The following is a 22018-nucleotide window of genomic DNA, read 5'->3' on the forward strand; positions in this document are numbered from 1 at the left end:
TTAAAGTCTACCTAGGGGAACCATCGGGGAATGATGTCGAGATCGTGAAGGGGATCAAACTCGGGTGGGGGAAACGACACCAGTATCAAGTTTGCAACGTTTACGTGCGGGTGGGTGTCGGCTCCAACACCAGTCTGCAGGGGGTCAACGTGATCGTGGAAAACAAGATATCACTAACCAAGATCTTCCTGCCTGACAACATACACTTCATGGGTATAAAGTTCACCCCTGAATTATTATCAGAAAACCAGTTGAAAATTATATCGTAGTATTATAACAATGGCCAGTCATTCGTCCCAACACTACGCTTAACGACCTAGGAGATACGGAGGGTTTCGATCAGCCTGGTGAGGAAGACACCTTATATATCCTGCACTTCAAAGACAACGTGTACAGACGGGTGTCGTTATCAGATTTTAAAGAGCCCAAATGGCTGATCAACTTAACATTCGCCTCACCTTATATCACATTAGGCGCAGATATATGGATCTCTAAGATTAGGAACAACGGTATCTGGGTCGGGGATTTCATTCCGGAGAGGGAATTACGCATGATAACTATTGTTAACGAAAAAAATAGGTTAAAGTCTGTAGTAAAAAATAAATTAACATTTAGCAATAATCATTATAGCATTGTTGATAGAATATTAGTCCCTTTCACACTCATCATAGAAGTCTTCTTTTTATATTTAGACAATGAAAACACCTCAAGAGTACACCAAATTTTACCCGGGGTGTCAATACACTGGTTTGACGAACACCTAGACCAATATTGTCGTATTGTTATACAACGGGATATCCCCGGGGGTCCTATAAACCGCTTAATAAGCCTCAGTGGGGTTTTTATTACAACAGGAAATTCTATTAAACTCTCACCTATTACCCTGACTAATAGTCTAGATCTTGTAGACTTCAAATTCATTAATAGACTATTAACTGAAACCCAATTAAAATATCTTTCATAATATATATTATAGGATGGGTCTGTACCCAGTCGTAGAGGAAGTAGCGAAGACGCTGGAAACCGTAGATGGGTTCCGCTTGAGGCAGTTATGTGATGTGAAACGCCAACTAGAACAAGACCGTGACACGCGGAAAGCACTATGTAAAAAGTACCATAGAGCTTTCAATATCTTGGACGGGGCTGACACTACCCTTATGGCAACCAGCATGGGACTAGGGGCGGCAGGCGTTGGGTTGTTAGCTACCATCGTGGCTGCACCTATAGTGCTAGGTATTGAAATAACAGCTGGGGTGGCAGGGGTGTTAGGGTTGGCGCTTAAGTTAGTATCACGCAGACTGCATCGTAAGGCATTGAAACACGACGAGATCAGGGTTCTGGCCGAAGCAAAGCTCAACACAGTAAGTGGGCGTATTTCCACGGCACTCTCTGATAGTAAGATCTCAGAAGAGGAGTTTCGTTCAATCCTCTCTGAACTCACAAAATATAACGGAATGAAACAAGATATTCGGTCCAAGTCTCGTAAGTCTGCTATCAGCGACGACGAGAAAAAAAAGTACATAGAACAAGGGATACAAAAAGCCCAACAAGCCTTTATTACGAACACCAAAGAGATCATAGGCGGTTCACGTTAAACTGTTTCATCGATATAAACGTGACAGGGGGTTTGTAAGAGAAGAATTATTGATCGTACCGTACGGCACAGTGTTACCTCCAACACACGTTAAGTAGTAGGGGTAATAGTAGCAAGAGCTAAGGACCCAACCAAAGCCTTATTTAGTAAATAAGGCTTTGTAGAGACTTTTCTTGAAAGTGTTTTAAAACCCCCATTCCCTATACTACTCAATGTGATTAGGTTGTCTGACAAAACATCCACTTGCAAAGTTTGGGATCGACTGGATCTTTGGATGAAGAGTTATTTGCAAAAAAAAACCGGGTCCACATGCATTTCATGCCAAACTATAGTCGAGCAAATTTGCTTGAAAGTGATTCAGTTATCAGATGACACAAAACTAGGGATCCTCACCTTTGAAACAAAAGGGTCATTGCAACGACTTTTGTCAATACTTTTTCGCATTGGCTTGACTATAACCCCCGCTGGCATAGATATACCATGTATACTTTACAAAGGATGGAACACAATCATGTACTGGATATGAAGCATTCAGGTGATGAGATATTACCTAGTCGTGTATTGTATTTAACTTTTTCGAAATTCCTTTTATAGGATTCACCATTAACTACAGAGCTGTGAGGTAAGTGACCTTTGTAAAATGTTCGGCAGTTCAAATTCACACGATGGCAGTGACTATTAGCTATATTAAAGACAAATTCGGCTCTCAGCAACAGCAACTTGGGCTCAGGGCTAAGGAGAGAGTCTCGAGGCAATCATTAAGGACGTATCACACGTCCACGTATCAGAATATCTAAAACGCTGGTATACATTGAACTAGCATTGTTTCTTTGCAATGCTGAGCGTATACATAGCGTAATCATTATGAGCTGGTTGTATACATAACCTTTCAGAAAACCTACAGATGACTTATTTTCACAAACCAGAACAGATGCAGGATTACAAAAACAATTTATTACATTATTACACCCCTCTGTATGTATAGTGTTCCCAGAAATTATTGAGAAAATCTTTGGTTTTTTTTCTAATGATGCTAAGATTGGAAAAAGGGCTTTCACTATGCACTAAGCATACTAAATAAGGGAGACAACTCTTGAAGGCTTAGAAGGCAGCTCATTACGTCAAGAGTTATCTCCCTTGTCCGAGCAGACGGCTTCCTGTGTTGACATGGCAGAATTTACAGCAAGAGAGAAAAGAAAGCTCATTCTAGATGATTTTGAAAGGGGTGAGGCTGATGCTAAAGCGTTAGCTTGTAGACATGGTATTCCTCTGTCTACAGTATACAGAACTTTGAAGAATATTCAAACAGGAACCGGGATAGAGCACAAAGCAGGGGCAGGTCGGCCTAGGAAATTCAGTGTTGTGGATCGCCGAAGACCTGGGCAGATTGTGAGTAGGGGCAAATTGAAAAGTGTTGAGAACATCAGAAATGAAATGATTAGCAGAGGAAGTCCTCAGGTGTGCAATGAAACAGTTAGGCAGGAATTACAGAGACTTAATTGGGTGAAAAAACGTGGAATTCCCTCGCCGTTGATGAAAGATGCACAAAAGGAAAAACGTTTAAACTGGTGTCGGGCTCATGAAAATCAAGATTGGGATAATGTTTTCTTTTCGGATGAAAGTTCTGTTTGGCTTTTCCCTAATTGTGTGAAAATTTGGACCAAAGATACTGTCAAACCTATCTACCAGCGACCAAAACATAGCCCGAAGTTTCACATGTGGGGTGGCATATCGGCTCGCGGAATGACGCCATTGTGTGTTTTCACGGGAAACTTGACAAAAGAAAGATACGTTGACATTCTAAATGGTCACCTTCTTCCGACAGCACAAACATTGTATGAAGATGATTGGATTTTCCAGCATGATAATGACCCAAAACACACTGCGCGCTACACAAAACAGTGGTTGTCGGGCGAAAATGTTCAAGTTTTAGACTGGCCCAGTTACAGCCCAGACCTGAACCCAATTGAGAATGTGTGGGGAGTCATGAAGGACAGAATAAACCAAAAGGGACTGAGAAATATTGAAGATATGAAGGCCGAGGTGGTCCAATATTGGGATACCCTGTCACACGATTACCTACAAACTTTGATGGGTAGTGTGCCTAGGCGTATTCCGGCATGCATTGCTGAGCGAGGAGGTCTAACAAAGTACTAAAACAAGACTGAGACTGTAAAAGGATGATGTTTTAACATGTTTATGTAAGTAAAACGCCAGAAGTTAAACGTAATGAGTTACATGACGCAACATAATTCTCAATAATTTCTGGGAATACTATAAATACCTTCATATACGTCACAAAAATAACCAATCACACACTAAGCGCACGTACGCACCACCCCTCCCAAACCCACATTTATTCCATACCAAATTTAAATTGTTGTTTCCTTCTGAGTACTTCTAACTTCAATTATAGTGAAGGTGGAATAGCGGTTCACGGTCTGTGGCAGTATACAATTCACCATCTCAGTAATACTTTTCACGATACTATTATGATAAGGGTCTCGGGTCCAAGTGATTTCCAGCTCACTTCATCCACCCGTCATGTCCACTCGACACCAACGTGCAACGACTCCACTTGAATCATCATCATCATCATCATCAGTTTGAATTTAACGTTAGCTTCTAGTGGTAGTCAATGTCCTAGCTAAGATACATAGCGTTCACCGCACCTCCATAGGCCGCAATGGTGGAAATCCTTTGTCGCACTTTCGCGCACTCGTGACGACAATAGCGCACGACAAACTTATGTGAATGGCTTCTTTGTACTTATACCTACATGTGCGCCCTAGTTTCGTTATCAAAATATTCCAAAATAAATATTTGCAAGCCATCAAACATCTCAAGCGATCACTCGCATATGAGCGGCGCCATTTTGAATCACGTCACGCGAAGGGATTTCCTCCCTAAAATAGTAACACACGTGTTCCACACTTCGCTGTTTGTTTACAACAAAATTTCATACAATCTTAAAAAATTAAAAGGATTGTGTGGAGACTTTCGTTTCCAAGTTAGACTGACTAACCCTGCTCTTTTTCACTTAGTCCAAACGTTTCCGTAAAAACCAAGAAAAATAAAAATTAAAAAAATCAGCAAATAGCAAAAGGCACCACTTTAGACTCTGATCCATATTTATTCCAATTTATGCTGAAAAGTAATAACCGGTTTAGAGCTATGCTCCAGAAAACGAAATGATAACGGACAGACGCATGGAAAAAACACATCAAGGAGAAAACACCAGGTCATGTATACTCGTGGAAAATCCCCTTAGCCTAAAAGGGTCAAGTTAGGGATACGGAAAACAAGGGTATGGGCATTCATTCTGCATTAAAGGTTACTGTCAAAGATTTTTATCAAAAGTAAATTTATATCTGGCACTGAAACATTTTTATCCCTCGCAACGCGATTTGCATGGGTATTAAAATGGACCCCGTCCGTGCGTCCATGCACATTTGTCTTTAACAGGCCCCCCTAAGTAATTGAAGGAATTACAGCAAATCTGAAAGAATTGCATCTCAAATGTAAACAAACGTAGCCCACTCGCGAAACAATTGCAGCCATATCGGCAATTTAGCGGTAATAACTGAAACACATCGGCCATATCGGAAGCAATGTGGGTAATACTTGAAACACACTCGGCCGTCTTCAGAGATTTTTCGGCTCACATCCGTGATTTGTCGGTCGCGAACGGAAACTCACGCAGCAAAACATAACGTACTGTGCAGTGGAAATGAGGTCTCTTTGGCTTCTTTTCCACTTATACCGGTAGTTTGGTAATTTGGATATGAAATATAAGCGTTAACGAACGTTTCAAAGACAGATATCTTATGAACGCAGTTCTTTTTATCACAAGCCCAAAACACAACGCACAACGCAGTAGCCCCATACATGTTTATAGAGTGTCATTCTTGGTTTTGATGGTTTTCACGAAGGTCGATAAATCACTGTAGACCACTAATTTTGACGATCATCTTTGAACAGATTATGTCAACATTCCCTTGACAAAATCAACCATCAGAGCCATGAATTCATGAAGATTTACAAGGGGAAGTGGAACAAGGTTAATACGTTACCTGTACCTGGTGCCCACGTAGACATGCCCATTGATGTACTGACGGACTGTTCGAACAATGCTGAAACCTTTGTAGATTTGAACGTATTCCTCATGAACTCTCTGTCGTGACTGGTGAATCATTATTTAGCAATTCACAGACTGACGGTGAGATCACCACGGGTACCTTCTGTCACTCTGGGCAATACTGGTGATGGCATTTGAATACTAGTAATTGCTTTCTTACGTGTTCACAATGAGTTGATTTATGTTAGACAAACTGCTGCTTCGTATATCTACGACTATGTGGACAGTTCAACCTCTGCGTTATAAGCATATTCAATAAGATTGCCACAAATAATGGTCTTATAGTGTTTAACCGACCTTCCTTGAAAGACTCTAACTCATTAATGACATCCTACGAACGGGTAGCGTTACTGCGTCCCACGCAGGCAAACTGTCGGAGGTGTTTTGTCTTTTCTACAGACATAAACCGCCCTGCACCGAAAGTTTGTAGTCAACACCTGTTTTGTTCAATGTCTTGGTACTATCATTCACATTTTATTATCACTCAGTTGTTTTGAGAACATATAAATTGACAAATGATGAGTTAGAGTCTTTCAAGGAAGGTCGGTTAAACACTATAAGTGTTGGACTGTTATTGTGATCGATCGACTCTAAGGAATCCGATGAACATTTACAATTTGAATTTACAGCGATCTTTGACCCCGCAATGACCGAACAAACTTTGTTTGACATAAACTGTTTGAGAGTAACAGTCCAACACTAGTGTCAGATATTTTCGTTAGACTTTTTACAATTTCCTTCTTAAGGACACTGATGGCTATGCGCAGTGGTCGAATCTATAATCATTTGTCCGCTATATTTTTCTCTTCAGTGCTGTTTGGTTGAGTTTGGTTGTGTGACCATTGGTATCCGTTAAAAGATCACAGGAATCCCTGTGGCCGCATAGAACTCTGGGTATGACGTTGCTGAATGTACAGATCTAAACTTACGCTGGAACTAGAATGGCACCTCATAAAACACTGATATCAGTTCTCATCTATGAATACACACTGTCAGTTGTTTGGTGTATCCATCAATCTTAGGATGGATTTTGTTTCCCTTTCTGATTGGCAAAATGTGTAGAAGTTTTCCTCTATCAATTCTATTTTGAAAAGAAATTATTTTGATAGTATGTTATGACTGGAAATTCCGTCTCTTGCTCTCCTCTACACAATTCCGTGTTGTATAAAAACATTCTGACGGGTATTTTTTTCTGAAATGCGTGCGTCCAACTTTGAGTATCCATCAGTCGATATCTGAGAGCAACTCTGATTTTTCAAACTTTCATCGTTTTTAATGACCATGGATTGTTAAATTCTATTCATGTAGAAAATTAGCCGCATGCCAGATTAATATGTTTTCCTTGTTGTATTATAAAATGTTCATCCATTGTTCATCCAAACTTAGTTACGCGTTTCCATATTTGATGGTAATGTTTGTGTGGATGTATTTTTAGAGAAAATATGAAACGAAAGTCATTTTCGAAGGATATGTGTGTTAACCAGCAAGAAAACATAATCTCGTACTTTTCTTGGTGAGGTCAGTTATTTTATCTTTTTGTTGAATATTTCAGCGGATGTGTTTGGTATTGTTTTAGACTAGCGCATTTGGATTCGTTTTTCTTTGTTACAAAATGCTTAAAGTACGTGATCTTGACATTTAACACATGGTTAACAAGTACAAAAACAGCTTTTTAGCAAACAGGTTATTAACTTTAAATTACTGTTTTGAGGTAAGCTGTGATTTATCAGCATAAGAAGATGAATGTAATTTTCACAAGTATACCCATTTTACAAACCATCAGAGACAGTTAATTTCCTGGCCATATCTTTCAAGGCAGATTCTTTCTCATGTCCCCAAAGTACGGCAATAGAAGGCTCCATCAGCATGTAGAACCACTGATGTCAACAACTCACGAACGAATGAATATACACTCATTGATCATATTGTGCAGCGCGGATGCAACAATAAACTTATATTGGGTTCAGAGAAGGCAGTTACACAGTGGATCAATATATTTCAGCGGTTCGACCATGAAGTATCTTTGTAACAATATTCCATATCATTCACAGTGTATGAACTCATACAGTGCAGACCGGACATCGCTCCCACGTTTGTGTGTTGGTTGATAGCAATGATTAAAATTATAGCCCCCTTTTTTCTGTTTTTATTGATATTAATGTAAGTACTAAAATGAGGGAAATACATTTTCAAATATAGTCTACTATTCTCTGTCAGTCTGAATAATAAACCTCTATGTTCTTTCAAATATAAAAAGCACATCACCGATTTATTTTCCTTCCTTTGTATTTTCCCAGAAAACTTCGAAAATACTGCCTTTTATTCCATACCTTTGCAATTTCTTGGTAAAGCTTACAACATATGAAATATTTTATCAATAATCTTTCAAATGGTGCATAATATTCCCAACATAGAGAATTCATTTCTTTACACGAGAGTTGAACGTTACCCTCCTAAACATCATCACTATACAAGCTGATAGTGGCTAATACATTTGGTTGACTTTAAAGTAAGTCACTGTACGGTTTCCAGTTAGTTCATGACATCATTAGTTTCAAATTAATTAAAGTTCTTGATTAAACATTTTGCGTTATTTTCTTAAGACATTGCTGAATTCAGATCAGGTGGACAAAATGGACCCTTCAGTTTGCTATTATTGTCATTTGCGGACTACTTCTTTCAAAAGTATCAATGGCCACTGTATTATTGTCGGTGTTCGGTTAAAAAGGTCTTGATACAAAAAGTAGCGCTTAAAAAAGTCTAAAATTTGTGTAGGTAAAAAAGTCCTCGGGGGAAAAGGTCCCCTATTCATCTTCTAACATGACGACTTGCGCCTGCATTTTCAAACAATCTTGGATTTTCGAGTTGCATGTTTGTTGGTCTGAATGACTTCCTGATGGAATTGGTACTAATGGTGTAGGATACCAGGAATTGGCTCTGGGTGAGATGCTTACACACTGAGACACACTGTGATCTGTTTGCTACAGATCAGAAGTCAGTTTCGATACTTAATCCGTGAGCACATCGTGTTTATTTAAATGTCGTTCAAAAGATCAAACAACAACTTAAAAACTTTATCTGTTATTATATGAGATTTCTTCCTGTTTTTATTAAATAAGAGAAAATCCATTTATACTACAAAAGGCCTTTTTTTTACTAAGGACATTTTTACTGTGGACGTTTTGACTGAGGATTGTATTTTACCGAGGACTTTTTAAACCGAGACTTTTTTACCGAGGAATTCCTTACGACTGTTTTTTGCTGAGGATTCTTTCACGGAGGTCTTTTGTACTGAGGACTTGTTTTACCGTGGACATTTCTTACAGAGGGATTTTTTCAACAGAGGACCATTTAACTGAGGACTTTTTTTTCCTGCAATCAAGCATCCAGTGAATTAAAATACAAATCATGACGACACAATCCAAAAATCTTATCTACAAACAAAACATTCAAAAATTATACCAGGAAAAGGAAGGAAAGCGCATTGTAGTTTGTAATGACAACAAAATAAAAGTCATCAAGCATTCAGATATTGAAGTATTCAGTCCCCTTAAGAAAAAGAATAAATGTGATAGGAAGGGGAGTGTGTTTGGTCGGGTTATAGCTGAAACGACCTCACTGCAGAACGGGTCCAAATTGGCTAAAACGGCCCCGAATGAAATGGTCCCTATGACAACGGCCCCATATATGCCCAAATGGCCCCCAAATAATCAGTTTTATTTCAAAGCATGTCCTTAGTCATAAATGATAGATCAAAACGCATATTTTTCAATTACTTATGAAATTAATTAACTTTGACATTTTCATCGTGATTTTGTTCTGTTTAAATGGCCATGAGGTCAATAATATATGTGGAAGATATGAATCAAACGAAGTGAATAATGTACAGATCGTGTAACAACATTCACTAGATTTTAAGTTTGACAAATAAATCAGTGGAGAATCAGAATTCAAATTGTTTAAAACATGTCCATACCATGAAGTCGCACATACAGTCATTGAAACAACACTGAAGTAGCACTTGCTCTGTCGAGTGAATCCTGACAGAGCTGGTGTTTGACAGTCATTAGCAATAGTACATGAATGAACAGGGTAAAATATAAGTCTGTGAACTCAAGACTATGGAATAGTGTTCTCTGTGTCAAAGATATACAGTGTATATTGATGGAAATAGATGGTTACTGTACATTCACAATGACAAAACCATCCGGAAAGAAAACAGCACGCTATTAGCTGGGAAGGACACACCGTCTTTGCGGCACTGGGATTTCAGCACTTGGGTACAAGGAAATATGAAAAAGAAGAAGGTATATCCTTCACATCTGAACCATGGTCACGTTCACCAGAGTAACGACCCATGGCACAGGATGACCAGTCAATCAGTGGGAATGAGACATTCGGCAATTTGAACAGAAGTCTTGAATCCGACGTACCAGAGGGAGGGGAACATCTTCCTGACCGGCACTTCTGAAGATGAACTGAATGAGCTGGAGAAGTAAGCCATAAACATTACACGAATACTGATTTTTGTAAATTGTATTTTCTTCAACAGTAACATTGTTAGATATGTATTGGCCTAAACAGTTTTTAATACTGACTCACATGTAAGAAAGAAATGAAATCATGTGGAAACACTTTGTGAACCCTACTGTATGGTATATTATTGCTTGCAGATCACTTCGTGATGGTACCTTATAGGTATCCTCCACATCTGACATCACCGAGGGCACTTACATACTGGTTGACACTTGCTCACAAAAGGGAAAGGAGAAACTGGTGGGCTCTCATGAAGGTATTAGTCATGCCTTATTGCTTCATGTCTGAATATAAGAGCCACTCACTAGTTCAGTTCTCGGCCATTGATTAATTGTTAGCACTGATTCCACTCAAACAACAACTTTCAGAAAATCTATGGACCTAAAGTGTATTGGCGCTGTCGTGTCCGGAATTCCACCACCACCTGTGATTTATGATTTAAACATATTTTATTCAGTGAAGTAAGGGATGAAGTGCATGAAGTGATAAACATCTTCGTTCTGTGTTCATTACATAGGAAACACTCAAGCATGAAGTGGTGAACATTTTCGTTCTGTGTTCATTATATAGGAAACACTCAAAGCATGAAGTGATAATCATTTTCGTTCTGTGTTCATTATATAGGAAACACTCAAGCATGAGGTGGTAAACAGGGTCGTTCTGTGTTCATTATATTATAGGAAACACTCAAAGCATGAAGTGATAAAGATGTTCGTTCTGTGTTCATTATATAGGAGACACTCAAGCATGAAGTGATAAACATGTTCCTTCTGTGATCATTATATAGGAAACACTCAAGCATGAAGTGATAAACATTTTCGTTCTGTGTTCATTATAAAGGAAACACTCAAGCATGAAGTGATAAACATTTTCACAGATATAGCTACATATACATTTTGAATCTGACTTAATGACAAAATTAAATATAAGGTTATACAATTCACTTACATGATATCATAAACGAGTATGAACATTTCCTTTGCGGATACCTGTAACATAATATGATGGTGCCATGTCAATAGGTTTTTTTCAAATATGATTTACAAGTCTCTGCAGATGGTAACATTTTAATGGAATATCATTCCATAATACTGCAGTTGATGGGATAAAAGATTGACAGGAGTGTTTAAGTCTATACGATGGTCTTACAAAATTTTGAGAGTTTCTAAGATCACAAGTTGTAGACTCACCAACAGTCTCAAGAAGTAAAGTATGAAGGCGCATTACCACATTTCATTTTATAATGTACAGCATATAATGTTAAGGTTCTTCTTTCTCTACGTACAGATAATTTTTCCTATCCAGTTTCAAAATAGAGATGTTTATGTGGTGTATATTTTGGTAAACCACTAACAATACTGGCTGTTTCTAGTTGTAGGTGTTCTAGTCTCAATGACTGTTCATAATTACAGTCATCCCAAACCTCGCAGGCATATTCAAAATGTGGTCTGATAAACGTAATATAAATCTTATTCACAATTTGCCTACTTAGTAGAAACTTCAATTTGCGCATGAAATTTATCATCTTAGAACTTGATATTGCTATTTGGTCAATATGCCTATTCCATTTCCCATCTGCCTAAAACGTTGGACCTAAGTCTTTATGTTCATTTACTTTACGAATTTCACAACCATCAAAGTATACAGTTATGTTATCAATTTGTTTCCTGAGAGTATAAACGACATATTCTGTTTTATTTGGCTTATATTTAACCAACCAATATTTTCTCCAAGAGCTCAATTTCTGTAGGTTGGAGTTTAAAGTAGACTCAGGCAATCTATAGTCAACTGACGAAAATCCAAGTGATGTATCATCAGCAAACAGCCTTGTCAAACAATCTCATTCATCGGCAATGTCGTTTATGAAAACAAGAAAACGAAACGGACCCAATACTGATCCTTGGGGAACACCAGCTGTCAAATATACCGACTTGTATACTGTTTCATTCTCAAACTGACTGACTACGATTGGTTACATAACTTGATAACCACGGGAGTGTGCTTTCGTTTAAATCATACATTTACAATTTACATATAAGCCCCCTATGCCAGACATGATCGAAGGCTTTGGAAACATCACAAAACGTCATACAAAATACTTCCTTATTATCCACATATAGACATATTTGATTATACAACTCAAGCAATTGATGTACACTTGAGTGGCATTTTTGAAAACTGGTAAAATATTACAATGAAAATAATTATACAGATGTTTATAGACTACCCTTTCAAATACTTCCCTTCATAACTTACGTACCTATTGGTCTATAATTTGAAACAGTGGAAAGATCACCTTTTTTAAATAATGGCATAACATGTGCTACTTTCCCATAAGTAGGATAAGTAGATGATTGCAATGAGTAATTGAATAAGTGACATAAAACTTTACTTGTTGCATTAACTGTTTTCTTGATTAGCTTGTGGCTTATTCTATCTGGACCACAAGCCTTTTCCTAACCTAAACATTTAATAATATCAGAAATTCCCTTTAGAGTCAAAACGATATCGCATAACTCATCATCAGTGCGTTTTCCAAAGTAAGTTCTATTGCCATCCTCTAACCTGGATACAGACTTAAAATATTCATTCAACCTGGCTGCTTTTTCAAAATAAGTGAATAGGGATGGCCCTTCATCATTGTCCTTGTTTTTGAGAGGTGAAATATGTGACGTCACTTCTGATTTTCTAACTACATTGTGTAGAATTTTGCAATATGATGATTTGTTAACTGTATAACTCTGTGAGTAATTCATCTAAACTTCCATAAACATTTTCCTTGGCATAATACTTCATTTGTTTACTCGGTCTCTCTGTTTTTCGTTTACGAGTGCTTTTGGGTGCTTTCTTAACCTATCCCTACGTCTACATTCACATGGAAGTTCTGAATCAAACCATGCTTTGTCGTTTGGTCGTATGGTAACTACTTTTGTTGGAGTACACTTTCTAATCATCTCATCTAGCCTCTCATAGAAAATAGTACACATGTCATCTACATTACCATAACAGTCAAACAATTCATCCCAATCTAAACCATCTATTAGACTGTTCAAAGTGGCAAAATGTGCCTGATTGTAACACCATACCTCTCTTTTGTAAGACTCTTTTGCATTTAAATTTTCATTGATTGATATGAAGGTTCCCTTGTGGTCAGGTATGCTTCTATCAAAGTCAGTCACCCCACAATCACTGACATTTACATCATCACTTACTATAATTGGGTCCAACAGAGTGCTCGTTGTTTCAGTTACTCTTGAAGGGTCTTTAATTACATTTTTAGTTGTTTTCGTTCAAGGATATTCTTCAAATGACAACTCTTTCATGTTATAATTTTTCATTCAAATCACCAATTATTGTAATTTTGTGGGATATGTCCAATGCTCTCTCAATACTTGGATCTAGGCGATTCCAAAAGTGAACTGAGTTGTGCTCTGGTCTATAAAACTGTACAAAGCATAAGTGTCTTTTGTGGAAGAAATATCTTTAACCAACTTGAGTCATCATATAAATTTTCCAGATGGATAATTCTTTTGAAAATTAATTTCTTGGCCACATAAACCATTAATCCACCTCCAAAACGTCTTTACGAATTGGCAAGTGATAGTTACTCCACTCAAGATTAACATCATTGACATTTTGATCCAAATGTGTTTCAGTAAAACATATGATATCAAAGTCTGGCAATTGCTGCTTACCTCTAACACTCCTAGTGTTTAAATGAAAAATGGAAATACCGGAGTCCTAACTATTGTTACATTTTTCATGATCTGGCTCTGGGTTTGTTTCAACATCACCCGCAAGCCGAAGTAACAATAACATAGTGAGCATAGCGTTGTGATTACCTGAGTTAGCTTGAAGAAAACAAAGAAACACGATTACATTACATGCAGTCAGATTAACTAACAATATATCAGATACGACCTTTCCTTCGTTCAGCAGCAAAGTCATTACATCATGAGAAGTAAATGAAAGTGTTGTAGTAGAATTTTTAAAGACTCCTTTCATGTAAAAATTTAAAATAAAAAAACAAAACAAATCGCTACACGATATTGACAACGGTCGGTACCCACGGGGATGTTTTACAATGCAAATAATTAAGCAACGCGTGAAAAGCGATGGGGTAGTTTTAACATGAGGTGATTTGGATATTTCGGATAAAATGTGCATAGCAACGAGTGGCTGTAAGTTGTCTCTGTTACATGAAAGCATTGACTGATGCTGTCTAAACAATACACACAGTATAAACAGTAGTAACCGAGAAAGGATAGTTGTTAGATACACAAGAATCTGTACAAGCAATATATACAATATGGCACAAACATGAGGATAACACGAGACCAAAATCTTAGTTGTGTGTTCATGTGGTACAGTTGGTATTATCCTCAGATTATACATATATTCACATTTTTACTTACACATTCCTTGGTGTCTCCTTGTGAACAACACAAATATTTCAGTATACTAACTCTTTACTTGGGTTCGCTCAAATCACTCTCTATACTTGTCCACATCTGAATCACACTTGATCCCTCGATCCCCCTGGCTGCTCAAAGATGTAGACCTCACCATCCGTTGTCCATGTGGGGTGAATCTTCCTATGATATCTCAGATCTCTGGCATTCTTGTAGATGAGACTCCTTCTCTGTGTGAGATCCTCGTTGGTGTACACGTTTTCAGTCTCCTGGTTGTAGTGCAACAATCGCCTGTTTCTGATAACCTCGTTCCTGTCATAGTAACTGACGAATTTCACTAAGATGGGTCGACTGTTTCCTGGCTTTTTCTTTCCAACTCTGTGACATCTGTCAATATTGTCAGTGCAAATAGTCGAGTGCACTTTCCTGAGAATGGGAGAGACTGCAACTTCTGGGTCTTCATCTGGAGTTTCCATGATACCACTGATCCTGAGGGAGTTCCGCCGACTATACTGCTCATGTTCGTCAGTCTTTTCCTCCAATTCCTGCCTCAAATCTTGAATCTCCTGGTTGAGCTGGGTCACGACGTCAGCTACAATGCCTTTATTAATATCCCTCGCAATGACTGTGAACATTTCGTTGAACTTGTCCTGTAGTGCCGGCATCATCATGACCTTTGCCAACTTAGCGATGAGTATATCTACCGATACTTCGTTGATGTAGTTGAAGATCGCTGAAGGATATGAGATGTTATGACCTGACCCGTTTTGCCTTGTGTCCGCCATCTTGTCCTGTGATGTTGACTTGTTTGTTGATATTGGAGTGCTGCAACTTCCAAGTGTGAATACGTGAGCTGCCTCTGGCAGTTGCAACGTCCTCTGGACAAGGTTCTCTGGAGTTTCAGGCGACATGGCATCAAGTGGAGAAGATGATGGCTTTCTCTTCTCACTGTTACTTCATTTTGGTCTCTGCTTGCTCGAGTTAATGCTCCTATTCTGTCCTCCTCTTTGCAAAGGCATAATTTCTGATATAATTCTCGAAATCTAGTTGGACATCACGTACGTGAATGTTCTGTTCACAAAAGAAAGCATACAAGTTTCAGGTTTGTATGTTTCAAATAAATCACACCGCAACACGCAGCTGTCTTTCATGCGTTTTACCCCTGTCGCCATATTGTGTCTAATCCACCTGTTCAGCCTCTGTCATATAGACTGGTCAGAGGTTTGAAGATGACATCCATCGGCACTGTGATCCTTCAACACCTGGTCAACTTACAGCCATTAGGGTCAGAGCTGAGGCTGTTATGATCTGTTTGTTTAGCTAATTGCATTGATTAGTTACCGATACTACCTAAGGAGAGTAAACTGATTTACCTAATCATGTTCTAATTGCCAGTAGCAGCTCGTTGCATTGATTAGCTACCCGTTTACTCATCTCATTGAGTAACTAGTCTTTTTCTTTTAAAAGGTAAAAGGCCAAGCTGTTAAAGAACTGTATAAAGAACTGACATCACTCATCAGGATGGCAAACAGAACCCGAGAGAAACTCAAACCAAAGGAGCCCAAGGAGTTGTCATTTCAGGTACTTTATTATTATTATTCAGTTACAGTGCTTTCCGCGGTATGCCATGAATGCAAGTATATATCTTTAAAGTTCACGTTTGGATTGAGCGCCTTCTAAATGAACATTTTGGTAACGTCAATTGTTATTGCTGAAGACTTCCTCCCTACTGGCTTCCTGCGAGGGAAGAGGCACATCCTTCTATTGTATTGAACTGAAACAGCTGACCAGGAGTCAGCAATGGTTTATAGACGGTACTTTCAAAGGACCGTTTTATCATCTATTGTCAATTCATGCTTTAGGTTCAGTAAAATAAATGATAGGTTCGCTTCTATTTGCCTTATATAACTTAAAGGAGTCGGTCACGTTTCTTAACTCCACACAAATAGTCCCTTCAAAAATTTATTATTCATTTCCCATGGCCAATATTGCATTCATGTTGTTTTCTGAAGTGGTATGTGGTATTCACTCTACAGCACCGTGCTGATGAGATACAGCGAGGTTACCAGACATTTTGGGAGAACTGGGCTAAATTTGTTCAAGGGAACTTTCTGGTGCCTGTCAAGGAACTCGCGTATCTGAAGGGTTATAATTCGTCTATAGCATTTATACTATGAAGATATAGTAGTGCAATAAATACATACGCTGAATGTGTCCAAAATGTCAAATTTAAAGCCCACTTTTCAGTCAGGGTGTTATTTAGCTATTCCAACAATAATGGCTGTATTCCCCTATAGTGATGCTTCATTGTTTCTAGTGAACTCACTGATAAGGTTATAACCAAAAAAACCGCACATTCATGAAAACTGATACACACATTATAAAATTTGGCTTGATGCCTAAAAGGTGAAAAACCGTCAGCAACATGTTATCTAATGTTGTAGAGTAGCCTATTTGATTGAGATAGTATACTCTATTTGCCTTTAAATAAAGGATCCAGCATACCTGTTCAGATGGCATATGTATCAACCAAAGCACGAATGCACAGCACACTAAATCCGGTTCACTGTATACTTTGGGGAGATGATTCACTGTGACATTTAGTCATTGGGGTTTTAAAAGCGATGGATCTGATTAATAGGTTGTGGTGTACATAGAACGAGTTTATACATAGTAGTCCCAATATAAAAACTTCTTAGAATTTTAGCAAATGTACCCTCTAGGGTGGTTGAAATAGCATAAACTAATTGTCCCTCAAAGAGGACATGTACGCACAACAGCATTTGAAGTTTTAGCTCCAGCCAACTTGAATACCAGTTTAGTCATTTGCAGTATTTACGATCACAAACGTGATTTTTGGGGGGATTCAAATTATGGTATGAAAGAAAAAACCACATTAATTATAGACGTATATCTCGCAGAGATTTCCGAGCCAAAAATACTTTTAGATGGACTGAGAATAATTTGGTTTAAAAGACATGAGAATAAACATTGCCGAATCACAATAAGGCAAGGCTATGAGCCATTAATACAGCCAGATGGGGTTTGTACTGTAGATAAAAACACATCTATTAATATTTCACCCATTTACCTTTACGATAATCTAAACCTCATAAGCTTTAAATATATTAATCAAAAATTAAATGACAGATAATTAAATATAATATATAAAATATATTATAGGTGTACAGAATGAGGCTGTATCCAGTCCTAGATGTAAACGGAAGTGTAGAGGGGTTTAGACTTAAACAAATATGTGAAATAGAATGACAGCTAGAACAAGAGTGTGATATTCCAGCATCACTACATAAAAAATACAATAGAGCTTTAAACTATATAGATGGTGCTGATATCACACTAATGACAACTAGTATGGGAGTAGGAGCAACAGGAGTTGGGTTGCTGACAATAATTGTAGCCGCACCTGTGGTGTCAGGACTTCAATTTGCAGCTATAATTACAGGAACACCTGGGAAGGTGTTCAAATTTGTATCACACAAATTGAATCTAAAGCAAAGAAACACGATGAAATTAGAATACTTGCTGAGACAAAGTTAAACATTATAGAAGATCATATTTCCACTGCACCCAATAACAATAAAATAAGGGTTTCGTTTGATACTAGATGAACTAAAAAAATACAAGAAAATGAAAGAAGATATTACGTCAAAGATTAATAAAAAAAAGTTCTGCAATAAAAGAGAACGAGAATTTTTTTTTTATAAAACTTGGGATACAACAAACTCAACAAACATTTATCACAAAAACCAACGACATAATAGAAGATACACCTTAAACTGTTTCGCTGAAGTCAACATTTTAAATTGATCTTATATATGTTATGAGTTATATAGTGTGATCCAGAACCGCTCATAGTGCATTTTTATCAATAATTGTAAACTTTTACATGGGAGATGAAAAGTGGTTATGTTATTATGTTTATAAATTAAGATGAGTGAGGGAAGGATAGGTCTTCATATCATAGGTTATATAGGGTGGTCCAGAACCACCATTATTTATACTACTTAGACCGATCCAGTCCGGGCGGATAAGCCCCACCCGCATCGTTTTTGACATTAGCAGGGCAACCACTGACTAATCACAATGACGTCACCGCCGTCGAAACGTCCGTTCTTGAGAACGGTGTTGATGAATTCTGCTGGTGGTACTTTGGTATTCCTCGTTTGTGAGTGATATTTAAAGATGAATGTTCTTCCTAATTTATTTCTAACATAACTTAGCTGACAAATTGTAATTGTAATTGGAGTTACATGCCCGATGAAAAATCGTCCCTACCAGCTGCTGCCTGAGAGTGGGAAGCGTATTTTCTCACGAACTAAAAAATCTGACAATTCCCGCCCGTCTAAGATACCAGCTGGGTAAGGGTAAATGAATCATGTTGTTCCTCTTAAATTCCCATCGTAATTTTACAACCACATACATATACATATACATATATGCTTTGTTCATTAAAAGGTGGAAACCCATGTTTTCACATTACTGATTTAACTAAATTTGAACATTCTTTTAAGTAATAAAGGCGTTTTATACAATCTGCACCTGTACACTGACCCACCTTCCAGAAATAGGAAATCTGTGATGCAAATTCTTTGAACAGAGGATGCACAGTTATCCAATTAATAGGTTACCCAATTAATAGGTGTGAAATAAAAGTACATTGAATAAATTAAACTTCTTTTTCTTCCGAGATATTTAACTGCTAATTTACTTATCAACCTATGGTGCAAAGAATATTTACTAAGTTCAAAGCATTTTGTCAATAGAATTGCATATGGTCAGTATTGCTTCTTATAGCTAAAATGGATAGAATTATCATTAAAACGACCGCACGTTATCACTGTAACTTGATAACTCCCGCAAAATGCTTGACGACGGGCCATTATCAAGCCCGTTGATAGGTGACGTCATAAGTAGCTCAGCTGTTGAAGTTCAATCACCTACGGCTCGTTTGAACTTGGGTTCATTTTTTGACCATATATCTGACTCACATTCTTCTCACACTCACATGCTTCTGAACCGATGCCGTTGTTTTTATTCATGTTTTATTAAAACCTCTATTCATTTCGGAACACCTTTAGGATTCAGCACCATAATTTCTCGTGAGGACATTCTCAGCCGTAGGTCACATAGGACGCGAACCCGCGACCTTCGGATTGTTAGCCTGTCCACAATGTTGCACTATGTGCAAATTTAGCTAGTCATTCCTGTGACGTCACGGAAATGAACGGAGAGAGTCGAACTGGTTGTAGACAATTACGAAGGTTACGGGTAGACTTGGTGCCTCGTGCTTTCAATCTACTGGCGCTTAAAATGTTGAATAAAACATATTTCACGCGACTAATTGTTAATCATGGGGTTGGAGATTACAAACTAGTCAGGAATTTGGAGTGTACCTCTGATGGTGGCGATATTTTATTTTGACACGAAAAATACTTTTTGAACCGAAGCGAGGGAAGTGTGTTACCAGCCTTTGCTCGCTTCTCTCGCATATATTAAGACTGGTCATTTTCTCTACGCTGCGCAACCACATTTGCGCAACAGTTTGCCTGTGGTTGAATGAGCCGGTGTGGTTCGAACTGAAAACGGTTGTTGACGTCAGGCGTCAGACGTTGATTTCACAGTGCACGCATGAATGACGTACTTGTATAAAAATCATTGTGCTTTCGTGACAGAAAAGTGTTGTAGGGAACCCAGTAAGGATAATATGGATAGCGCTAAGGAATGTGTGAGACATGTGCATGTTTGGTGACGGCACGAGGGTGAGTTAGACTTCGAATCATTATTGAAAATATGTAGATCTAGAGGTGAAAGTTGCTGAAGGCCGATTTCCATCAGCCCTAAATTTCGACATTAAACCATTTCAACGTTTATTTAAGTTTTGACGTTTTTGGTCTCCCGTTTTTCTTTGTAAACAAAGTGTTAAAAATGGAAAAGGAAAACAATTGGTACTCATGCATGTAGCTACTATACTGGATTAGGTCCCTTACCCCTAAACCTAAACCGAAAACCAAACCTAACCCTAACCCTAACCCCAACCCCAATCCTTGGAATAATTCTAATAAATAGAATACGCTCACCGAACCGGAACGAAAATGGCTGACGTATCCATTGAAATGAATTCTTACCGCTTCGAAAAATAAATATTTCCTTGGAATGGTGCAAATTACTGAATGACAAAGATATGCATGTATATTAGGTTACAGTTATAATTCATTTGATCCAAACAGTTACGTTTGAAACCGAAATATAGAATACTTAAAGATATTTAAAAATACAAAATATATAAATACACAAATTATAACACCCCAGCACCTCTTAATACAAAGACATATGAGCATATTAGTCCAAAAAGAAAAAAATATATAATTAAAACTGGTGCTTGCGAAAAATTGCGCATCCGCCGGGAACTACTACTGGCTACTTGCAACATCGTTGGGTTTCTGTAATGACATGGCTGGTAGAGATGAAACATCAGTGAGCGGAGCTTACACGCACGTGCACTCGCTGAGCTTGACGATCTTGTTGCTATGACAGCGTCATAGGGCATTGTTTCAAGAACGTGCTTTTGAACAAAATCACCTGCAATTACGTAAAATAGTATTATGACGTGGTGCTAAAGGTAGGCCTTCATTTAAGCTATAATAACGAATACGTTATATTTTTCAGGGCATTATCATTTGCAGAAGCCCAAGGTCTTTCATTAACTGCCCGACTCTGTCATTTCAACTGCCCTCCTTCCATATAGCGTTACCCTTATATTAATCAATGGTAATCTTTGTTTTATTAGATCTGAGACCATACCCATGGAGGACAAAACATTAATTCTGATCTATTTCCTTTTCTGAGATACCTACTAGTGTCATGAAAAATATATCAAAGTTGTTTCAAAATGTGCTGAAAGTCATAACAAAAGTTTAGGAAACACACATGAAAATGCCCTAAAGCTTTCAACTCCTGCAAACCATTGTTTAATTCAATATGGAGGTCATTTTCCAATTAATTATCAACAAACTTTAACAATTTCTCCAAAACCCAACATCTTGATAGACACTACTTTGCCGCAATCTTCAAACATTGGTCTCCTCCTCAAAAGGCGATGATTTCTAAGACGTGTCAGATCAAATTTGGGTTGAATATATGTTTCAATATTCATTCCTGTGACATGAATAGTCAACTGAGAATTTTGTAAATTATTTTGTTCCAAGACTGAATAATGCCATACCAGGGTGTGACCAGGACACCATTTGTGGTTCCAAATTCTCTAGATGTTGAAATATTTTTTATGTGTAATGATACTAGTAATGTTCACCGAAAGAT

At 37.9% G+C, this 22018-nt stretch overlaps 1 protein-coding gene across 3 annotated transcripts in view; it reads left to right on the forward strand.

Annotated features, from left to right (window-relative positions):
- LOC137294749 (TNF receptor-associated factor 3-like) overlaps positions 1 to 22018 on the forward strand; it is a 136567-nt gene that overhangs the window by 13634 nt on the left and 100915 nt on the right. For 2 of the 3 annotated variants that reach the window (XM_067825849.1, XM_067825852.1), the window contains one exon: positions 2189 to 2216. The gene's annotated coding sequence lies outside the window, so the exon portion shown is untranslated. Of the gene's footprint in view, positions 1 to 2188; positions 2217 to 10389; positions 10525 to 16147; positions 16262 to 22018 lie in introns of those variants that run through there. The other variant, XM_067825851.1, reaches the window with a different exon arrangement.

The sequence above is a fragment of the Haliotis asinina genome, chromosome 8 (genome assembly GCF_037392515.1).
Source record: "Haliotis asinina isolate JCU_RB_2024 chromosome 8, JCU_Hal_asi_v2, whole genome shotgun sequence".
Classification (NCBI taxonomy): Eukaryota; Metazoa; Mollusca; class Gastropoda; order Lepetellida; family Haliotidae; genus Haliotis; species Haliotis asinina.